This window comes from Chinchilla lanigera, unplaced genomic scaffold (assembly GCF_000276665.1).
Source record: "Chinchilla lanigera isolate Chin_1 unplaced genomic scaffold, ChiLan1.0 scaffold00072, whole genome shotgun sequence".
NCBI lineage: Eukaryota > Metazoa > Chordata > Mammalia > Rodentia > Chinchillidae > Chinchilla > Chinchilla lanigera.
The window spans coordinates 799909-821309 of NW_004955473.1; positions in this window are offsets into that span (position 1 = coordinate 799909).

A 21401-nucleotide genomic window follows, 5' to 3' on the forward strand; every position below is an offset into this window, starting at 1 on the left:
ACTCAGATAGTCCCCTCATTTTTACATGTATCTTTCTCTGGGTATGCCTCTTACAAAATGGTAATGGGCTTGTAGATTTACCGGGATACAGATAACAGGTTTTCTTAGATGGAAAGGGCGAGTCCAAAATCCTCCTAAGAACTGAACTTTTTGAAATTGCCAGTGTTGTTCATGTTCAGTTCTGTGGAAATAATTCAGATTATTAATATTTCACAGGATTTGGTTGAAGCTCCAAATCCAGCTTGGGCTCTGGCAAAGGAAAACTTGTTTGAGGAATATTAACTACCAGTTTACTTGTTTCTAATGTGCATGTGTGTGTTTTTCTTTTAACCAGGTGAGTGTGCATAGATCTGTGAGGATGAGAAAGAAGAGCTCGTGGAAGACTCAAAATTATGCTACAAGAATAGGCCTTGGCCATGTAAAAGTGCTTACAGTGCAGGTAGCTTTTTGAGATCTACTGCAATGCAAGCACTTCTTACATTACCATGGTGATTTAATCAGTGGCTACTGAGAACTGTACTTTGTGCATAATGAAGTTGTTGATGGTTTTGAGCTGCCCCTGAAGTGTCTCTTGTGTTAAGGTGCATCTAGTGCAGTTAGTGAAGCAGCTTAGAATCTACTGCCCTAAATGCCCCTTCTGGCACAGGCTGCCTAATATACAGCATTTTAAAAGTATGCCTTGGATAATTTGAATAAGACAAATTTCGGAGGTTTGGCTTTTGTTCTTTCATCGTTGGGAACAGATGGTGGGGACTGTGCAGTGTATACAAAGGATAAGTGTGGTTCCTAGTAGTACCAAAGTGCTCATAGTGCAGGTAGTTTTGGCATTACTCTACTGTAGTGTGGGCACTTGCAGTACTCTTGGATAACGAATCTCTTATTGATGGAGAGAATATTCAAGGACACTGCTACTTACAATTAGTTTTGCAGGTTTGCATTTCAGCGTATAGATGTATATATATGGCTGTGCAAATCCATGCAAAACTGATTGTGATAATGTGCGCTTCCTACATCTTTGTGGAGTCCTCCTACACATCTTCAGCATGCATGCCCATTCCTCCATGGGTGGGGATTTGTTGCATTACTTGTATTATATGTAAAGTATTGCACTTGTCCCGGCCTGTGGAAGAAAGGAGGATTTTATCGCCTTCCTAGTTTAATTTTTAAATTTGTAAGTTCTAATATTTAGGAGTTGTAAAATGACCTGTTTTGCTGTTGTCGGGTGGATCACGATGCAATTTTGATTAGAATAATAGGAGAAAAATTGCACGGTATCCATCTGTAAACCGCAGGACTTTTGTTGGCGGCATTCTTGAGGAGTGCTAAAATGTTTTCTGTAGTTACTGTTATTTAAAATATTGTGAAATGAACTTGGCTTTTGAGGGGAAGCGGTACACGGGATTGAACTTAGAGTCTCAAGCATTCTAGGCAAGTGTACCACAAAGTTACATCCCCGGCCCTGAAATCTATTTGATTTTTAAAAAGTGATGATAAATATTTCAAAATAAAATGTATTTGAAATTGTGAAGTATATTTTGGCAGTTTGGTGGGTAATCATTGTTACTGAATGTAAATTAATCCCAGTTTGTCAAATAAATGTATAGTTCTGAAAAGGCTGGACTATTTTTTTAAAGATTAGCAATGCTAAATTATTTTATTTTAAATCTCTTAGTGGGCGAGGTTCTAAAGGGAAGTTTGGACATAGTTGGTTTTTAAGTTTGTATCTACATAAGGTAACATGATGCCTGCTTTGGGGGATTACTGTATATTGTGTTAGTATTTGAACAAAATAACATTCTTATGGAAAGAATGTAAATTTGTAAACCAGTAGGATGGCTAACTTTGGGGAACTGGACACATTTGAGATGTAACAGGAAAGGAGTGGACTTGTCCACTTGATTTGGAGATTCCCAGAGAAGGTGTTCGGTGGAAGGGATATTGAGAGTGAGGTTCCACCTTTGGAGGCTAGTAAATGGAGACCTGAGCTTGGCCTGTGAGGATTTAGGGCTCAGGGGCCTCTATCAGGTGACTAATCTAAAGCAGAAATTATGATGCCTTACTCGTTAGTAGTTTGAGACACGTCACATGGCACCCAGTGAATATTAACTGATAACAGAAAGTTATGTTGCTCTCTGGATCAGGCAATTTGGGTCCTTCAGTGGGTCTTAAAAATTAGTGTTTGTTGAAACAGCCAACCCCATCTCCAGAGATTGATTCAGCAGGCGGGGGCTGAGGATTTGCATGTCTGCCCTGCTCTCAGGTGCTGATATTGCTGTTCCAGAGAACTGTTGCTCAAAAAGAACTAAAGACTCCAGGACAAATAGGTGGCAAAGCAAGTTGTGTTAGTTTCAGAATTCATAAGATTGAAAGGGCCCTGGTAGGTCCTGCCTACTTCACTTTCTAGTTCTGTGTTCATATTTTAGTATGAATCCTTACGACTAACTTGTTATCTCTTTGGAAATTGAAAACACTAGGTAGGTGGTGGTTTATTGTCTGACAGTATGTGCACTGACTTCTTAAAAAGATGGTCTTGCTATGTACCATTTTCTCGTGCCACGGAATTTCCCAATTTTGAAGCCCTTTTAATTTTTCCTAATAGGTCTCTAATTTAATCAGTAAGAGGAGCTCTTTCTGAATTACACTTTTTACTTGGGATAGTTGCATTACAATTTTTGCTTGGGGTAGTTGCCTAAGGCTTCTATTTCCTCATTAGAGGAAATACAGTGATAACCTTGGTCTACCCCAAGGATATGTGGGTTAAAGTAAGTTCTCTTTGGTGGCCATGGTGGTTGCGGGGAGATGGATTTTAATTGTGAGTGATGAAGTGAAATCTTAATGAAAAGACACTTAAGGTAGTAAATTCTGTCTTATAGCATTAAGTATGTATGTGTGTGTGTGTGATTTTTTAAAAGTGATTAATGCTTGAGGCAGTTATGCAAACATAAAGAACTCTACAGATATTTCCTGTCCTGTCTGTTGTTTACTACTTTGTTGGTGCCTAATCATAGTTAAGTTTGATGTGGCAGCATAGCAAAGGTCTCCCTCCCTTCTAATAAAGTAGCTCAGTAAAAGGGGGGATTAAAGCTTATTTGTTATAATCCTTAACACCACCAAACCTCTGCTTTAATAATACAAGTTTATTGTCTCTAGTGGTTCTCTGGTGTTTTACCTAGGGTGGCTAGTGTGCAGACAGTTATTGCAGTTCCCACTTTTAATAGGCATATGTGGAGGGGCAGTGTTCCTCAGGGTAGCCACTCTGACCGTTAGAGTCCCAGTTTCTTCATCTAAAATTAAGGCTGAACTTGATCCCAGGGTCTTTTCCAGCCTCACAATTTCTGATTTTGTCTTGTAAAAGTTATATATATCAAGTCTGCCAGGTACAGCTCAGTGATAAGAGTGCTTAACTATATGCTAGAGGCCCTGGGTTACCTTTCCAGCTCTGTGAAGAAAAGTAAGTTAAACATCAATAATTAGATATCAGTAATTCAAAAGTGTCTTAATTAGTTTCTCTAGAGTACTTGGGTATGGGGTAATTTAAATCATTGGTGGGCATAATTAGAAATACATACCATGAAACTTACTTATTTCCAAGGATTACAGTAAGTACAGTAGAAGTATTACCAGGTATAATTTCTTTTTTTTGGTCTCTTTGAGACAAGGTCTCGATATGCAGCTCAGGCTGGCCTTGAGCTTACTTTGTAGCCCAGGCTGGTCTCTTAACTTGGAGCAATCCTCCTGCCTCAGCCTCCCGAGTGCTGGGATTACAGGCATGCGCCACCACGCCCGGCTGTTTACCAGGTATAATTTCTGCCTTTGGTTTAGAGGGTAGTTTAATATCTTGTGATTTTCCTTTTTTTTTTTTTTGGTTTCGGTTTTTCTCTGGTACCGGGAACCGAACTCACGACCTTGAGCTTGCCAGGCAGGCGCTTTGCCGCTGAGCTAAATCCCCAGCCCCTATCTTGTGATTTTCCAAGGTCGCCATTATGAGCCTTAATTCTCCCTAGACAGAAGAGTCAGTGAACTATAGGTATTAACATGTGGATTTAAAAGTTGTTTTTTGGCAGTTGTCAGTCACATTAGCTTTGAAACAAGGGACAGATAGCAAACTACTATATAATTTTAACTGAAAGAATCTTTACTAATAGATCATAGTCCAGCTTTTTGTAGGATCTGAGGAAACAAGCACAGGAAGAAGTGACTTACTCAAGGTTTTGATGAGTTCAAATGGGGGACCATATGCTCAATACCATGCTAGCAATTTGGAGGCATGGAGGAAGGCAATAGCTCAGGCTGAGAATGGAGCGCTGCTGTGTCAGGAAGTACACACTTCCCAGGGGCAGCATCAAGGGAGGGGGTCCCAAGGGAGCTAAAGCAAGCCAAGAAGACAGGGAAGGGTGTTTTAGGCATAGGTGTTTCTGTAAAAAGGAAGAGAAGGTACAAAGCAAATGATGTTTTTCCAAGGAACAGTGGGGTGGAGGTGTAGCTTAGGGGTAAAGCAAATGCTTAGTATGTTCAAGGCTCTGGGTTCAATCCACAGCACCACATAAAAGCAAACAACTGCACTTAGTTAGAATATCTGGTGTGGATGAAACAATAGGTGAGCTAGGGCTGGATCACAGAACCATTTCCTTGAGCACGGAGAATACATTCTTTTAATAAAATAACTAGCAGTGTAGAGGCTAACTTGGAGAGCACTAGGCCAGAAGCCAGTCAGGAGCTGTTTTCTACCTAGAAGGAAAGGATTTGAATCAGGACACAGGAAAAGACGGACAGAGCTGGACACAGATTTCTCCCACAATTACATGACACGTGAAGTAGAACTTTTGTCAGTATATATTAAAGCCTATTATAATGTGGCATTTTAAAAGTGATGCTAGGGCAGGGGATGTGGCTCAGTGGTAGAGTTCTTGCCTTGCATGCACAAGGCCCTGGGTTCGATCCACAGCACCACAAAAACAAAAGCCTAAAGAAAAACTATGCAAATACAGAAATACATGACTGTTGCTGATGTTCCTGTTCTGTTCTACTCGTCAAAGTATATGCATATAAATATTTTAGATTATCATTTAGGTGCTTTCCAATTGGTAAAAACGTGGATTACTCAAAAGTTACTGGGATAATTGGTTAGCTATTCTGAAAAAAAAAACATGTAGAAGTCTCCTCCATCCTATATATCAAAAGAAATTCCAAATGGACAAAAGGTTGAAATGAAACTGCATATTATGTTATTTCTAATAACAATTTTTAAAAGGTTAAGCTATATAAGACCAAGAAGAAAATAAGGTGAATATGAACATGAGATTTGGAAAGGCGATTTTAAATGTAATATCTAGGAAAGATGAATTTGAACATCAAAACTTCACCTCAGAAACCATCTTGAAATTAAAAAGCAAAACACAAGTGAAAAAAAATCATGATGTACTATGCTTGGGATTCAAAATGTCCTCCCAAATTCTCATTGTGTTGAAGGTTTGGTTGCCAGCTGATGGACTTTTGGGAAATGATTGGGTCATAAGGGCTGTAACTCCATCAAGCAGATTAATTCATTGATGAGTTCATTAGCTGAATGGGCTGTTGGGAAGCTGAATGGGCTGTTGGAAATTAGACTAGAAAGTAGTTGGTTCAAGTAGGTTGCCAGGGGCATGCCTTTGAAGAGGGTATCTGGTCAACTGGCCTCTTCATCTCTGGTTCTTTTTTCTGTAGCTGTTTCCTGGCTGCAGTACCTGCAAAACTGTTTTCTGTATGCCCTTTCATTGTAATGTTTTGCCTCAACACAAACAACAGAGCTAAGCTAGCATGGACTGAACCCTGTAGAACTCTGATCCAAAGTAAGTCTTTACTCCTTTAAATTGTTTATCTCAGATATTTTGCCTTATCAACAAAAAGCTGGTTAATGTACATGGTCAGAATGATAAATGCCCTTCACTCTTAATTCATTCAGGGAATGTTTATTGAGCATCAATTATGCCCCAAGCACCCTCTTAGTACTAGGGACTCAATCAGTAAGAACAAAGTCCTTACTCTCTCAAATCTTACATTTTAATGAGAGAAAAGAGAAAATAAACATGTGAGTATTGTGCAATAAAACTCCAGGTTTTTGTTTTGTAGGGCTGCCATACCAAAGTACCACAAACTGATTTTAAACCACAGAATTGTATTTTCTCATTGTGGAACCAAGAAGTCTGAAGGGCCACATTCCATCTGAAGCCTCTAGGAAATGATTCTTCCTTTCCTCTTCCTAGCTTCTAGTGGTTGCCAGCAATTGGTGGCATTCATTGGGTTATAGACGCATCACTCCAGTCTCTGCCTGTGTCCTCCAGTGCTCTCCCAGAGTGCCTGCATGTGCTGGTCTCTTACAAGGATACCAGCCATTGCATTTAGGACCTGTACTAACTTGGTAGGATCTCCTCTTAATTGGGTCATAGTGGAAAGATCCTAGGGTTATACTTGAGTATAGCTTCTCAGGGAACAAATTCAACCTAGTATAGCCAAGTTTAGTAAGTTTTTACTAATGTAAAATTTGAGTGGGCGGGATGGTATTTGTGAATGAATGAATAAGATACAAGGATATGGAAGGGAAACACAATAGTAAGAGTCTAATAATGATGCTAATAGCCAGCATTGAATACTTCAAGTTTTCAGACACTAATAATGTTTTATATGTGTTATCTCATTTTCACACCCTGTAAGAAAGCACTAGTCTATAAGAGGAATCTAGTGTTATTTCCATTTTAGAGATGAAGAAAGTAAATCTCAGAAAGAAGTATTTTGTTCTTACTAATTTGCACATTTAGTAAGCGGAGAACCAAGTCCATATCCTTGTGTCTGGAGTATAAGCCAATAGCATAATGGACATTGAAGAATTCAAAAGTGATAAATTTCACAAAGTTCATCTTCTGTATTAGTCAACACAAATTTAAAAAAGTAGTTTTTCACCTGTCAACTTTAACATAGCTTGAAGTTATGGATAACTGAGTATATGAAGTTCTACAGTAAATTAATTTCTGGCAGAATAAAAGAGCAGTGGTTGCCTTGTAAAAGGGTGAGAGTCACAACCAAGAAAGGACATGGAACAACATTCAGGAATAATAGAAATGTCCTGTATCCCAACCATGGCTTGGGATACATGGGGTGTATGATTTGGCCAAAACTCATTTAAAAAACATATATATATGTAATATATATATATAATATATAACACATATATATCCATTTATATAACATCTCATCAAAGTATATTTAAACCCTATATATTATATGTACCCATACATATATATGGGTGTATGTTACCATATATATGTATATATCCCCAGAATGAGCCCAAATACGGAACTCTAGTTAATAACAAATGCACTGCAACATTTAGGGGTAAGTGTATTGATGGTGCAATTCATTTTAAGATGCATAAAACCTAAGATGAACTGATAGATGGATAATGGGATGGATACACAGACATGTACTAAAGTCTGTGTGTTAATGTTTTCCTTCTATTATTTTTAAAATTAAAAAAGTTAAAAATTAAAAAGAACATAATTAAAAAGCAAAATAAAAAAATAAAGCCAATATAGCAAGATTTTAACAGTTGTAAGACCTGGATGGCACGGTATGCATGTTTACTGTATAATTCTTTCAGCTTTTATGTAACTTTGAAATTTTTTTATTATACTGGGGACTGAATTCAGGAACTTGTGTACTATATGAGCGTTCTACCATTGAGCTATATTTCCAACCTTTTTTATTTACTTTTACTCTGAGACAAGAACTCACTAATTTAAAAATAAAATAAAATTAAAACAAATAAAGATCTCACTAACTTGCCCAGGCTGCCCTTGAACTTATGATCCTCCTGCTACCACACTCAGCCATGTTTGGGAATTGTTATAATACAGTGTTCATAGAATGCCTGTGTTCACAGCGACTTGGGAGGGTGAGGCAGGAAGATTGCAAGTTCAAGCTCTTCCTGGGCAAATTAGCAAGACTCTGTCTCAGAAAAGACTAAAAGTACTCGTCAGCTATTTATTGGAACAATCCTGATAGTTCACTAATTATAATGTTCACCTAACTCCAAAGCCCAAACACTATCCCCACTCCAGGCATCCTGTGGAGGACTCCCAAATTTCTGTCCAGTACAGCTGAATCCCAGACGATGGGTGGGTGGTACTGATGGGGACAGGGTTGTGGGAAGTGAAGCAGAATGGTAGAGGTGATGGAAGAAGGTGGTGAGTTCACTATTGTAAATGCAGGTTCTTTGGGATACCCAGGGAAAGATGGAGGCCACAGGTACTGAGCCAAGGACACACATCAGCTTCTGGGCAGCCATTGAACCCTTGGCAGGGAGAAGAATAGAATGTCTAGGAAGGAACCTCATTAGAAGAGATGAAAGAGTATTTAGCCAAGCTGAGGGTAGAAGAAAAAGCCCAAGAAAGTGATCCCATAAAGCCCAACATTGGTTGAGTGTCCCAGTTTCACTTAAGAATATCTGATCTTGTGTTGGAAGATACCTGCTATACCTAAATAGCTTTATGTAGTCTATCTCCCATAGGAAAAGGGAAAACCATTTTTACCATTTTTATTTACCATATTCAGTCATAAATAGTTGTAGCAAGACAAAGAAAAAGCAAGATAACCTTGGAAACCATAAAAATGTTTCTGTTCATGGTGAAGTGAGAGCTCGTCCACATTATTCTACTAATTCCTCGTATTCCCCAAGAAATTTTTTCAGCTCTAGAATATTTTGATGATATGCCAGGGCCCTTCTGATGTTTTAAGAGAATCACATTGCCAAACCATCTGTCTTATGGTCAGTCACTCCTGTTCTTTTGCTACTTTGAGTTATTTAGTTAGAATTGTGCTTACAGGGACAATCCTACTTAAACGATGAATTCTTTGTGTTGGACGTCTGGGATGCTTTCTCAACTGACTTGTCAAAAGGAAATGTAATTACTATCTATAACATTGGTTTTTAAATTATATAAAATTTGATTTTAGTACACTCATTTGACAAAGGCTTAAGGGTCTCTAATTTACTGAAATTGCTTTGGTGACCAAACCAGGAGACTGTTGTCATAGGAGCTGTTCCAAAGCCTTGACTTGGAAAGGGTTGTTGCACCCATTCCTTCTAATTTGTTTCAAGCATACCTCATAGTTTTCTGTATTGAATAATTTGAAAACAACTATGGCTTAGCTTAATACCTAGATATATTAGTTTAATTTTGACAGAGTTCCTAAATTTCAGAGTTAGAACTAACTGTATTGAATATATGTGGACATGAATATTCATGTTTGAGGATAAAATTAGATTTTCAAAAAAATTTTAAAGATGAAAATGTAATAAGGGCCAGGGATATAGCTCAGCAGCACAGTGCCTGCCTAGAAAGTACAAGGTCTGAGTTCAGTTCCCGGTGCCAGAAAAAAAAAACAATAAAAATTTTAGGTGCTGATATGTTACCCTATGATTGGTTTGGACAAAACTCAAGTTAGATATTATAATATTTAATACTAATAATTAGAAGCAAAACTTTAATAAATACTAATCTTTCCTTCCTTGTTTTTATAGCACCAGGGATCAAACTCAGGAACAGTTTGCCACTGAGGCATATCCCTAGCTCTTTTTTTTTTTTTAAATTTCAAGACAGTCTTGCTAAGTTGACCATGCTAGCCTTGAACTTCCTGCCTCAGGCGAATTGGTGAGATTACATGCAGGAGCAACCACATTGGTCCTGAGTCTTTCTTGGTCATGAAAAATATCTTTAAACTGGGCTGCAGATATAGCTCAGTGGCAGAGGGCTTACCTAGCATGTGTGAGGTCCTGAGTTTGATCCCCAGCACCACATAAAAAATTAAGTCAGAAACTAACATTATTGCTTTTGTGTCATCAAGGTGAGCAGCTTTCATTTCCTTTCTTCCTGGTTCAACAGTGTGATCCGTCTCATGTTTTAGACTATGCAGCTGAAATGTGGCTCAGACTTTTACTTGTAGGTCATTTTTAACAATAAAGACTAAAACATTTGACAACCTTAGTGTTATTCTATTTTAGCTCTATGCGGAGATTCTTTAAGCTAGTGAGTATCCACCACAAATAAATACATTACTCGTGATAAAATCAATACTCTGTGTATATGAGAGAGAGAGAGAGAGAGAGAGAGAGAGAGAGAGAGAGAGAGAGGGTACCCAGTCTGTCTGGGGTTTTAATTCTGCTGAAATGATTTTTTAATCACCACCCCAGGTGACTACTTGTCTAAGCAGAAAAACAATGGCAAAGGAACCCATAGCCTTGACCTCAGGTTGGAGCTTCCAGCAACTTTGCTGTGTGTCCTTGGATATAAGAATGAAACTCGTTTGGTCTCGCATGTAAGTGGAGAGAGCCACAGCATCGTCTCCTTATCAAAGGTTTGTTTCTCTCCCTCCTCCCAAAAGAGAAATCAAGATGCTATGTATCCTTGGACAATGCAAGGATCTAGTAATAGATACCATCCATAACTTTTTGATGAAGGTTGAGTCAGTAAAAGGGAAACTTAGTTGGTGTCAATTGGGGGGAAAAAAGGACATTAATTTGGTACTTTGCCAAATGACTGCTACGAGGAAGGCTCAGCTATGTTTCATGATGGAGAGGCCTGAGATCGAAGGTGTCTAGGTTCAATTTAAAGTGTAAGCACATATTTTTGCTAATTTGGGGATAACTTGACTTGCTCCCTAAATTACCAACTTACTGAATTAAATTAATTAAGGAAACAAAAGTTCATACAAAGAAAAATGATTGCAGTCTCTAGTGACTCACCAGCTCCCTGAGGCCTGATTGTCATGACTATCCTCCGGTGGTGAGAAACCTGCAGAGAGGGAAGAGCCCTGGGAATGACCACATTGCTCCTCAAGGAGCTCCCCACTACAGCAGGGAATTCTTTGCACTGTGGTGCCATTTTGAGGCCTTCTATTTTTTCACTGGGTTATTAAGCTCCCCAAATAACACAACCGATAAATGAGAATCAGAAGTATTCTATAAGGATTAAATGAGTTGATATCTACAAAACATGCAGAAGAGTGTCCACAATATAGTAAGTGCCACATGAAGGCTAGTTAAATAAGTGCAAAAATACAAATAGATAGAATGAGTTTTAAGTAGGGCATCTTAACCCATCTCAGTGACCTCACCAATTTGGATCTTTAATTGTCAGTTGAGGTTTTTCTCTCCATGGCAGGATATCTCTCTGATTTTATCATTTTTTCCCATAGGTTTCCAACTTTATCAAAACATGTTTTATAGGAAGCTTTACTGAAACAAAGTGGCTTCTCCTTACTCTCACACTACAAAGACTCAAAGAGGCCCAGAGAGACCAGAGGTTAAATACCAGAACATCTTGAGAGAGAGCAGAGGAAAGCTAGAATTATATGTTTCAACAGGTGGTTTATGATGGAAACTCGTTAAACCACATGAGTGTGCGAAAATAATACCCTGCACTTGTCTGATACCTTTCACATTTCCCTCCAAAGTACTTTTATGTCTAGTATTTCATTTGTACTCATAAGGTGCATGCATGGTAGGGGAAGCGGGTATTCTCATTTAGCATAGGAAGGAACTGAACCAGTAGAGGTTGCGTTTATTCAGCCAATATTTATTGAGCCCTTACAATGTGACAGCCATCTGTGATACAAAAATGGCTAAAATGTGGCACCTGCCTGTAACTAACCCAGCTACTGAAATAGAGCATGTTAAATCAGAGAAGCCCACACAGAGACGCCCCTTAGGTTGGGTTACAAATGGGAGGGCTGGTGAATATTTAATAATGGACTCTCCAGGGAAAATACAGCCCAGACTTGTGGCATTTGGCAACTTCTGTGGTGTAAATCATCCCACAACAGTCATGTTCAAGCTACCAATGTGATGTCACTGAGCCGAGCTAAAAAAAAGATGCACAGCAGCATTTCCCTCCACAGATACAGTGCATGTACACAGCACAGCAAGCATAGAGAATGGTAAAGACAGAGGAAAATAATTAGGAAGATGAGATTTGAATATTTATTAGGTATGCTTTTAAGATAGCTTTCCTAATTTGTAGTTTACATGATTTAATTTTTAATAATGGCTGTGTGTAACAACCAGTTCACAAAATTGGTGTTTAACAATTAGCCCTGGAGAGCCTGTGAGCTGATTCTAGTATACCACTGGCAAAGAGTGAGCTGCTAGGTGTAAAAGTGGCAGCGACATTCCAGGTAGGGGGATCCACACGTGTCAAGGTAGTGAGGTGAGCAAAATAGCAGAGTGCCTTTAGGAAGCTGCACTGTGGCTTGGCCACTGTTGTAGAAACTGATTTATTGTGGTGCTAATGAGTTTTTGGTTTTAGGGCACTTCACTTGCAGAACCTCTCTCTAGAGAGCTTTACACTTAATTTTGTATTTGTAATTTGGTATTCTTTTTCTCAGTGAAGCCTCACCCAATGGCACAAACTTCAGATGCCCAAAATCTTTAAACCAACCTCTGAAGGTCCTATTCAAGAATGAGCAAAGGATGAGATTGTTGAGTCTTTTATGTCACACAAAGAAGTGGACTTTATTCTACAGACATTAAAGGGATGTGATCTGATCAGCTTTGTGTTTTGCCAGTATCATCTCTGGCTGCGTGTGTGGAGTGGGTGGTGAGGCTCGAATTAGTGTGTGGAGGTCAGTTATGAGACTCTGGAAACAGTCCAGGTGGTTTGTCCTAGAATGATGGTGATATAGATGGAGAGAAATGAATGGATTAAAAGATACTTGTGAGGTAAGAAGAACAGAACTTGATAGTGGATTAGATGGTTCTATATGTGGCGAAGTAATGAGGGAGAAGAAACAAGGGTGAATCTTGGATTTCTGGCATGAGTAAGAGACTGGATGGTGGTTTCACTAATGATAGAGAATAGTAAGGAAAGTGCATCATTTACAGAAAATGGGCATTCATGAATATGTGCGGGGCTTTCGGTTCAGCTAAACAGGTTCAAATCCCTGTCCTGTCACTTTCAGAAGAACTAGAAACTGGGCAAGTTATTTAAACTGAGCCTCAGTTTCTTCATTTCTAATACTTGATAGTGTTGCTACGGAAGTAAAACAAAATCAGGTTTGTAAATTTTAGTTCTGGTTAAGTTAGAAGAAGACTGAGTACAAGGTAGGGAAGAAAATAAGTTCAATTGTGTAGGACCTGAAATGCCTGGGAGATATCAAAGTGGAGATGTCTAGTTTGGAGACAGAGCCCTGGCTATACTAGTACTTAAGGGACAGTTGAAGAAAGGATCCAAGAAAAGAGACTGTAAGTGAATGACCAAAGATAGGAAGAAGACTAGTAGATAGCGATGTCACCAAAATCACTGCTGGGTTCCATAGCACCTCAGCCTTACGGTAAATTAGCTTTAGTTCTGTTCCCTTCCCACCTTCCCACTCTACTTTTTTGGGTTTTATTTTATGAGACAGGGTCGCACTTTGTAGCTCAGGCTGGCCCTGAACTCACTGTGTAGCTAAGCTGGCCTAAAACTCACAGTGATATTCCCCACTCAGCTTCTGGAGTGCTGGAAGTACAGGCAGGAGTGTGTCACCATGCCTGGCTCCCACTCCCTTTTGCTGAATCACTACCTTCCCCATTGAGCCTCGTGCCCATGGTCCATTCAATCAACATCTTGCCTCTCCACACCTCCAGCTGCCTTGTCTCTGTCTAGATACCATGCTCATTGTGCAAAATCTCAAATCTGGATCAATACAACATCCCCTTTTTCTCTAGCCCTCTACCTCGTGGACAGACTGAGTGACCAGAGAACATGACACAACCAAGTGGGGACTGAAGTCCCCCATGACCTCAGAGGAACTCACAGTTGTACTTTAATGGTTCACGTTCTGATTTCCGAAGTTTCTCATAGCACTGGCTTGGGAGAGCAACTGAATTTTCCCGTAATCTCTCTGAAGGTCACTGAAGTAAACTGCGAGGGAGGAGGCTGGAAGATCTGGAGCAGTATGCCTGTCATGACTATGCATCCAGGCCATGGCTGTAAGGGTGGAAATAAAATAAGAAAGTTCTATCTCAGTGGAGCACTGTGGAGAAGTGACATTGGCTAAGGCCCAGTGGAATAATGCACTCAGAGTCAGAGGCTGATTTACCTGCAAGCTAATGAAGCTGCACCTTCAGGGCCTCTCATTTGCACAAATGAATGCCAGGCCTCTCCTTAATTTTATATTCAAAACTGAATTTTTAAAAAGGATCTCCAGATTGTGCAATTCAGGGTCCATCAAACTTGATTGACCTCTGATGTAAGTGCTACCAGCTTGAGTAGCTGCTTCCCACTGTTGCCGCAAGTGTGCTGGAACTGAGATGCCAGCCTGGGAAGGAGAAGAATGCTAGAAAGATCCTGAATTGACTAAGATTATTTACTTAAGTACAATTTCTTTATTTATGATAGGCAATATGTAATTCAGTAGGTGCCAAAGAGTACACAGTGAAAACCAAATCTCCTTTCACTACCCTGTCCCTGTCAAGGAGATATTCCCCTGCTGTGTCATGTATATATATGAACTTCATATATGTATATATATTTTTTTTCTGTAAAAGTAAGACCAGGCTGGAAACTAATCAGCCTGTAAAAGTAGAGATTAAAAGGGCCAGCCCCAACCAGCCTGTCCTTGCCTTACCTGCCTTACAGAATAGCCACCGAGCAAAACAATAGTGATGGCAGACAATGCAAGGATAAACTCAGTGGGGCTGGCACTTTTGATCTCTAGTTTTCAAGGCTGATTAGTTTCCAGCTAGGTCTTATTTTGGGGGGAAGGATATAAATACATATATACACACATATGTAGATATATGGGGTGTGTATGTGTGTGTGTGTGTGTGTGTGTGTGTGTGTATCTAGCACCTTCACCAGAGACTTAAAAGCAGTAGATTTGTCTAATCATGGACTGAAACCTCTAAAACTGTATGTCAAAATAAACCTTTTTTTTTTCATAAGTTTTTATCTCAGTTATTTGTTATAGTGATGGAAAGCTGACTAATGAAGTTGTTTAGGAGGAAGGAACTTAGGATTTAGTGACTGCAACTGTGAGAATAAGGAGTCAGTATAGTTTTTGTCTTGAGCAAGTGGGTTGATGTCGGTGGTCACAGACTATGGGCTACTAATGTGAGAGCAGCAACTGGGGTGGTGGAACAATGCATAATTCCAATTTGGTCATATTAAGTTTGAGATTTCTGTTAGACAAATGAGCAAAGAAATCAGATAGTCATTTATATAAGTCTAGAGCTGCCAGTATATAAATATATGCCTAGAGATATAATTTGGGCATCACTAACACTTGAGCTTCAGCTATTTGTGAAATCTTTGAAGAATATAGTGTAACAACACAAGAGGAACTAGCACCAAATCTTAATGTCCCACACTGAATGGTTTGGTAAAGATTAGCCTGAGACAGGAGAGAAAAATGATGAGACTCTAGCTTTAAGGAAGCTACAAGGAAGAAAACAAGAAACTGTTTCACAAGGAAGGAAATAATTTTCTTCTTTCTTTTTCTTTTATGGAAAAAAGGTAAAACAAAATTTCATAACAAGAAAATAGAACAACAGTAGTACATGCTGTTATCTTTAAAGTAGTTGCTCAGGGTACAAGAGATGGGCATAAAAATTTCTCCAGTCGATATTAGCACAAATATTCCTTAGTAATGAACTAAGCAACACGAATGGTATAACTGTCTTACATTTTTCCATTTCTCTACTGTCCTTTAACCTTTCCCCAATCCTAGTTCCTTTTTCCTTTTGAACAATTTCTTCCCCATCACAATATCTTTTGTACATTTTAAAACTGATTTACTCTTTCAGTTTCTCACACCAGGGAGACAATACAATGTTTACACATGAGACTTTGGTTTATTTCACTGATGAGTATGGTCTCAAGTTGCATCCACTTACCTATAAAAGGCTCAAGTTTATCCAAGAAGGATGAAACAATTTTCATTCTTGAATGTGTGGAAGGTAATGATTAAAATCACGTCCATTAAATGTGAGGACATGTAGATCATTTGTGACCTGAATGAGTGATGTTTTGGTGGAACTGTGGGGATAGAAGCTTGATTGGAGTACATAGAAGGTGGAAAATGGAGACTTCTTGTAGAGATAACACTTCTAAGATACTTGTTTTATGATCAGAAGAAAAGAGCTAGATTAGCAAAAGAACAGGAATGAAAAGATTCAGTTGAAAGGTAGCTATTGAGTATGTTTACAAAGAAAATATCCTTGATAGTGTAAAGTTCCAGAGACAGCAGGAGTGGTTAGATCCATGGTTCAAAGGTGGTGGTCTGTGGACCAGTGGCATCACCAGTGCTTAGAACTTGTTAGAAATGCAAACTCTTGAGGTCCATTTCATGCTGATTAAATCAGAAACTGGTGGTGACGCCTAGAGTTCTGTGTTGTAACAAGTCTTTTAGGGGATTCAGATTGCACTCAAGTTTGACAAACATTTTCCCATAGACAAAAGGAATGATATATCCTTTGCTGTAACAGGAGGAAAAGATGATCAGAAAAGTATAGTTATGGGTAGAAGTATTATAGGTATGCAGAAATTTACTCATTCTTTCAACAAATACTTACTAAGTACGTGTCAGGTGCTGAGAATACAGACCAACACATTCCTAACCTCATGGTATGTATGTTCTCATGGGAGGAAATTCAACAGACAAATGAGGAAAATCTGTTACTATAATAAGGACCTTGGCTTTTATGCTAAAGTGAGCAGGGACGTCATTACCAGAATGTAAACTCCATGAAGACAGTCACTGTTACCTCTTCACTGCTGTCTTCATGGCTTAGCATGGTGCCTGATTATGTTCACTGAATAAAATTTGGGGACTTTTTTTTTTAGCTCAAGAGTGACACAAGTTGATTTGCATTTTCCAGAGGCTCTCTGTGTTAAAAATACGCATTTAGGTTAATGGTGGGAGCAGTAATACAGTTAGAGGCTACTGTAGTACTGTAAGCAAGACTTGCTCATGTTTTGGAACAGGCTTGTAAAGGTGGAGGTGGTAAAAAGTGGTCAGATTCAGAATACAGTTTGAAAGTGGAACCAAAAAGATTTGCTCATGTGCTGGCTGGAGAGTGGGAGACAAAGAGGGGAGTTAAGGATGACTCTAAGGGTTTAGGCCTGAGAAGCTGGAAGGCTGGAGTTGCTGTTAACAGGGAGACAGAAGGAGAGAGGAGACAGAAGAGGGCATGGTATATAGGAGAGAGAAGAGGGCATGTTAAGTGGAGAGGAGATGAAGATCAAGAGCAGAGGCAAGTAGATTTACTGTAAAAATAATAAGGCTTAAGGTTCAGGGCTTCTCATTTGCTTGTGTTCTAGAAATATGTTAGTAAGGTTTTTCTGAGCTTTTTTTCCCAAAGAGGGACACTCAAATTGCTTAATTTTCAGGACTCAAACATCTGGATTTGTCACTGATCAGAAAGTCCCATTTGGGATATGTTAAATTTGAGGCAGTTACCAGACATCCCCTATGGATGGAACTGCATCACCTTCATTTCATATTTTGAAGTTCTAACCCACAATGTGACTGAACTTGGGGGTAGGGCCTTTAGAAAGGTGCTTAAGGAAAAAAAAAAAAAAAAGAAAGGTGCTTAAGGTTAAATGAAAGCACAAAGATGGGGTCTAATCCAATAGGACTGGTGTCCTTGTAAGGAGAAGAGATATCAGAGAGCTTGCTCTCCATGCATGTATAGAAAAAAGACCACATGAGGACATGGTAGAAAGAGAGGCTCACCACACACCAACCCTGACAGCATCTTCACCTTGGACTTTCAGCCTCCAGAATGGTGAGAAAATAAACATCTGTTGTTAAAACCACCATGGTGGTGGAGCTATCTCATAAGTAGCAGAAAGTAAGTCTAGAGTTCATGATAGTCTGAGCTGCAGATATAAATTTGGGAGTCACCAGTACATAGACAATAGTTAAAAGCTATGAAACTGAATACAATCATCCGGGGAGTGAGACTAGGTCAAGAAAAGAAGAGCTCTGAGGACAGGGGTGGTACAGAGCTTCCCAACATTAAAAGTTGGGTTAATGGCGAGGAACCAGAAATGGCGAGTGAAGAGCATCAGCCACCAAGGGAAGAGGAAAACCATGAGGGTGTAGCATCCTGGAAGAAAGTGTAACAAGGAGAGGGGATTGACTGGGTCAGATACTGCTGATAGGTACAGAAAGATGAAGACAGAACATTTTATTAGGATTTGCAGCCCTGAGTGACTGTTTCGCACTGGGTGGTTTTAATTTTCTCTGTGAAGTAGGAGGCATGGTCACAGGGGTTGTGATGGCTTGTGTTTAGATGTCCCCACAAAGCCTCGTGTGATCATAGTGGGGTTTTTTCGGAGGTGGCTGGATCTAGAGTGCATGATTGACTCACGGTGCAATGCTAAGATTAAGGACACTGGGATTAAGGGTGGATCATTACTAAATTAGCCCACTGATTGCTTTGGCACCTGCCCTCAGCCGGGTAGCCTAGATAGAATAATAACGGGGCAGAAAGAAGCTGCTGCAGTTGCTGTTGGCTTGCTTGGATTTGCTTCTTTGCTACTTTGTTGCTTTGCTACCTTCTACCCCCGGCCCCATGAACTGTTTCTTCCCTGTGATGCCCTCTGCCACACCACCCTGCCTGGGAGCCAGCCGATTACGGACTGAAACCTCTACAAACTGAACTACAATAAACATTTCCCTCTTTAACTTTGGGATGTTTGTATTTTGTCTCAGCAACAAGAAGAATCACTAAGACAGAGCTGGAGTAAGGAAAGTAGGGAAGATGGCAGGATGGGGAATATAAAGAGAGGAAAGCAAGCTGAAAAACATCATCAGGGAAAGTGAAAGTACAAGCTGGCCAGAGAGGGGATCGGATTGCTGAGCTTTGTGGAAGGCCTATTCAATATGTAGAAAAGGCAGTTGCAGTCACAGCTGTAGCAGAGGATGAGTAAGGGTTAATAACACTTTTTATTATAAAATAATAACAGCAGATCCTTGTTTAGGGCTCCAAAGACAGTTTCAAGATAAGAAAGAACAGGATGCTGACAGTCCAGGAGAGGCCAGTTGGACCTCAAAGGACTGTCACGTAGCAATGTGCAGCAGCTGTAAGCGATCACATAGCTGGAGACTGCTGAACAAGCTTTTATCCCTGCGCAAAGAGCTGCCCCTGAAGCAGTTTGACACTGGGCTACACCAGGTGACATTTGTTGTCTTGATGCTGCTTCCCATTTCCTGGCTGGCCCCAAGGAGCATGAATACATATGTCTAGTATATTGCAAGGGGAATCTGGAATGAGACCCAGGAAGCTATGCTCTAACAGGCTCACTGCTGCATTCTTTGCCTTTTAGAGGGTAACAGTAACAACAAAATATAATCGTTTGTGAGCCCTTGTCTATGTGCTATCCATCTCTACTTATTGAATGTCTAGCACAGTCCTATGTGCTAGACATTATTTTTATCCCCACTTTACAGTGGAGGAAACTGATGCTCAGAGTGGTTAAATAACATTCTATGAGCAAATCAGCAGGAATAAGGAGAACCAGAATTCTAATTTAGACAGGCCAACAGATTATAAAACTGTGTTTGCCATACATATGTGAGGCAACACATACACACTGTACATAGATCATCCAATTTCATATTCACTATAGCCCACTGAAGTTAGCCCCGTTATTTACCCCATTTTACTAATGAGGTTAACTTAACCAAGATCACATAGCTCAGAAGTGGTAGAGGCCACTTTTGAACCCAGCAAAGGGGTTGATTGAGAACAGGAGAGCTGGTGTCAGCCTGCTTAATATATTCCTTCCCTTGTAGATAGATGTGAAAATAAATGGATGTTTCTTATTAGAAGCCGGTGAGTTTTCTCTTAAGACCCTTAGCGCCAGGTCTGATAAGGGCTCCGTAGCTCACAATGGAGCTAGGTATTTGGAGATAGCATGTAACTGGGGTAGAACAAGAGCTCACTATGACAGAGTGTAGACAGGGCAATGTAGAGAGCCCAGGACTAACATTCAGAGGCTTCAGCATAGAAGGGCCAGCAAGGAAGGCTGAGACTGGGCCTGTTTTCCACCTACCTGAGGGGGTGTGAAGCCAAGAAAGGACAACAGTGTCAAACGATCAAGTACATGAATACTGAGAAATATGTGATGGTCTTAGCAACACGTCGGTCACTGATGACCTCATGGAGAGCTTTTGGTGGAGCTGTGAGGGCCGAAAGTGGGTTATAGTGGAAGGAGAAGTCACCAGGAGATGAAGATGTCAAGAGAGTGAGTACAGATAACTCTTTGAAGGAGCTCACCTGTGGAAGGGGTGAGAGGTATGAGAGGTATTTTTAAGATGGGAGATATTTGAGCGTGCTTACAAGCTGAGGAGATGGAAGGGGAGGCTGACATATAGGTGAGAAATGGGATGGACTAAGCAGCAACTCTGAGAAGAGCACTGGAGGAGGGACTAAGGAGAAGATGAGTCCCTCTTTCTCTGAGACGAGAAGCAAGTTAGGTGGGTGGAGACCAATCGAGTTCATAGGTTCAGAGGAAGGTAGAGCGCCTAACCTCTCTTCCACCTGAAGCCTTCTCCTTTCTGTGTGAGAGTGGGTCACTTGCTCAGGGTGAGAGGAATACAGATTGTGGTGGATGCTGGGGGAAATTAGCAATAAGCAAGGGATGTATACCAACGGTCTGCAGTGTACCAGGGCGTATCTCTGATATTCCTCACAACAACCCTTGGAATAATTGGCCTAGTTTATAGAGGAGGAAGGTGAGGTACTCAGAAGCATAGGAAGCTGGAATGCTAAAGGATGGAAAGGAGAGAGGTACCTGGTCAATGACAAGTAAAATAACTGAAAGCAAGCTTCCAGGGCTGAGCCAGGGTGGACTATTGGAACTTCTCACCGGAACCAGTCTGCTCAGCCACGCCACTTGCTACAGCTGTGGTCAGTCATCCTCCTGGGGGAGAGAGAGTTGCGGGGCAAGGCCAGTTGATGGATAGAAAGGCTGAGGAGTTCAGGTGCTGGAGCAAAAGCAGTTCAAATGGTCACACATGAAGCTGAGGCTAAGGGAAGGTTGTAAAGTCAGAAGTAGGCAGCGAGGCTGGATGAACAGGGACTTCTCACGGTTCTGGAGTCTGCTAGATGCTTAAGGAATAGGTTCCATGGGAGAGCGAGAAAGTAGGGAAAACAGAAAGACTCAAGGCAGAGGGCAACCTCATCCCCTTCTCTCGTGGTTGGAAAGTAAGCAGCCTGCATCTGGGGAATGGTGGATTTAGCATGGGAATACGGTGCATGGTAAGATCAATGAGCAGAAGAAGCATCCGAACCAGACCTTCCTCATATCCAGGATCACTATAATGGCTTTCTAATCAACCTTTAGTAGTCTGTAGTTTTGTTTTTTTTTTTTTTTTTT